The sequence below is a fragment of the Lathyrus oleraceus genome, chromosome 4 (genome assembly GCF_024323335.1).
Source record: "Lathyrus oleraceus cultivar Zhongwan6 chromosome 4, CAAS_Psat_ZW6_1.0, whole genome shotgun sequence".
NCBI classification, from domain to species: domain Eukaryota; kingdom Viridiplantae; phylum Streptophyta; class Magnoliopsida; order Fabales; family Fabaceae; genus Lathyrus; species Lathyrus oleraceus.
The window spans coordinates 184524910-184528168 of NC_066582.1; positions in this window are offsets into that span (position 1 = coordinate 184524910).

Genomic DNA, 3259 nt, shown 5'->3' on the forward strand with positions numbered 1-3259 from the left:
CCAAGAAGAAGGAGGGATAGACTCATGTTGTGTCCTCCTATGTTAAAAGAAGGCCCTCTGTGAAGAGGAGAGATGTTCGTCCAACTGTCAACCAACACCAGGTGGCTCATATAGCACTTGCTTTCAGAGAAGTTCAACAACAACCACAACCACAACAACATTGTCAACAACATCAGGCTTACCAGCCTCACAATAATAACAACACCAGCACCAACAACTACGAGAGGAAGAGGGTGACTTTTGACCTGATTCCGATGACTTATGCCGAGCTTTATCCTTCCTTGATCGATAGGAAGCTGATAACTCCTCGTGATCCTCCTGCTGTGCCAACCAATCCCCAATGGTGGTACAAACCCTAACTCCATTGTGTGTATCATTCCGGTGCTCCCGGATATGATGTGGAGAATTGATATCCATTGAAGACCAAGGTGCATGACCTTGTGAGAAGTGGGATACTGTTTTTTGAGGATGTAGGTCCGAATATGAAGAAGAACCCATTGCCCGAGCATGGGAAAGCAGTTGTTAATATGGTTCAGGGGTGCCCTAGCAAATATAAAGTCCTTTATGTGAATGAGATAAGGAAATCCTTGGTAGAGATGCATAAGCTGTTGTGTGAACACAACCATTATGAGCATGATCATGATAGGTGCCAGGTGTGCACTATCAATGAGAGAGGATGCCGTCAAGTGAGAAAGGACATCCAAGAGATGTTGGATCAAGGGATGATTGAAATACATCTGAACCGTAATGAAGAGGAAATCGATGTTATCACTCCCGTATTTAAAGTTCATGAGCCTGTTGTTATCAGATATCATAGCAGCAAGAAGAAAGTATCACCAGCTCTTGTGATTAAGCTAGTGGGTCCTGTCCCGTATGTATAAGATAAAGCGGTTCCCTACCGTTACAACACTGTTATGCTAGAGGATGGAAAGGAGGTGCCGTTGCCCTCAACTTCTGTGGCGAGCATTTATGACGTCAGTGGAGTGACCCGTAGTGGTCGTTTTTTCTCGGCTCAGTCGAAATCCCACGAAGACGTTGTGAAGAAGACTGTTGTTAATCCTGCCAGTCCCGTGGGGACTTCTTCTTCAAATAATTATGTTCCTGTTGTGAAGGGTGTTGACCCTGTTGTTAAAACCAATAATACTCCTATCCTAGTTGGCTAGTCTGGCATTTTGAGAGAGGATGGTGATGAGATGTCGAGGCTCATCAAAAGGAGTAAATATAATGTTGTTGATCAGCTGCTACAAACTCCACCAAAGATATATGTCTTATCTTTGTTGATAAATTCAGAGCCACATTACGAAGCTTTGCAGAGGGTGTTGGACGTCGCATACGTGGATCACGATGTCACAATCGAGCAGTTTGATAGCATTGTTGAAAATATAACCGCCTGCAACAATTTGAGCTTCTGTAAAGATGATGCCCTGTCCAATGTGTTGGTGGACACAGGGTCATCACTCAATTTATTGCCAAAATCCACTCTTGCTAAACTTTCATACCAGGGGCCTCCCATGAGACAGAGTGGAGTGGTAGTGAAAGCTTTTGATGGATCGCGTAAAACTGTGATCGGTGAAGTAGAACTCCCGATCAAGATTGGACCTAGTGATTTTCATATCACTTTCCAGGTCATGGATATTCATCCGTCTTATAGCTGTTTGGTTGGCAGACCATGGATTCACGAGGCAGGCGCTGTGACATCCACCCTACACCAGAAGTTGAAGTTCGTGAAGAACAAGAAGTTGGTGGTGATAGGGGGAGAGAAGGCTCTCATGGTCAGTCATTTATCTTCCTTCTCCTATATTGATGCTAAGGATGAGGTTGGGACTCCGTTCCAAGCCTTATCTATTACTGAGCCTTCGAGGAAAGGACTTTTTTCATTTGTCTCCTATAATGATGCGAAGTTGGCCATTGAGCATGGTGCAACTACTGGTTTGGGGAAAATGATCAAGTTGGAAGATAACGAGTCCCGAGCTGGAATAAGGTACTCTTTTGGTGTTTCTAATGATCTTGGGATGTTCCAAAGTAGAGGTTTCATCCACACCGTTGAAGATCAGGAAGTTGCTGCCATTGTTGAAGATGATGAAGAGGAAGACCTTGGCAACTTTGTCATACCCAGAGGAATCTGCAATAATTGGGTCGCTGTTGACGTTCAAACAGTTATCCATAAGTCAACGTAATGTGTTCATTTTGTTTAAAAACCCTTCTCCCATGCCAAAAGGAGAAGTGAAGACATTGTTGGCATAATTTGATTAATACAATGATATTCATTCAATAATCACATGTTAAATGTTTATTTTTTCAAATTAATTTTTCTTTTTGCTTTTTGCATGAAATTGGTGATCACCCTAAAACCCTTAAAAAGGATAATAAAATCAATCTTTTCATCTGCATAATGATTTTCCTTGTTTGAATTCTGAAATCTCTTTTATACTCAAAATCATTATGCAGGTTAATCCAACCCATTGAACATAATGATCCAACACCATCTCCCAACTTTGAGTTCCCTGTATTTGAGGCAGAAGAAGATGATGTTGAAGAGATTCCTGATGAGATTACCCGTCTGCTTGAGCACGAGGAGAAGATCATTCAGCCGCATCTTGAGAATCTGGAAATAGTTTACTTGGGGTCTGAAGACTGCATTCGTGAAGTGAAGATTGGTGCACTCCTTGAAGAGTCTATTAAGAAGGGGTTGATTGAGTTGCTACGAGAATATGTCGACGTGTTTGCCTGGTCGTATGAAGATATGCCTGGTCTAGATACTGATATCGTGCAACATTTCTTGCCGTTGAAGCCTGAGTGTGTGCCTATGAAGCAGAAGCTCAGAAGAACTCATCCGGATATGGCAGTGAAGATTAAAGAAGAAGTTCAGAAGCAAATTGATGCGGGGTTTCTGGTGATTTCTACATATCCTCAATGGGTGGCCAATATTGTGCCTGTGCCTAAGAAAGATGGAAAAGTCCGAATGTGTGAGGATTACCGTGACTTGAATAAAGCTAGTCCAAAATATGATTTTCCTCTACCACACATTGATATGTTGGTAGATAATACATCTAAGTTCAATGTCTTTTCATTTATGGACGGATTTTCCGGTTATAATCAGATTAAAAAGGCACCCGAGGATATGGAGAAGACAACATTCATCACACCTTGGGGAACATTCTGTTATTGAGTGATGCCCTTCGGTTTGAAGAACGTCGGAGCCACGTATCAACGTGTTATGACTACCTTGTTTCATGATATGATGCACAAGGAGATTGAG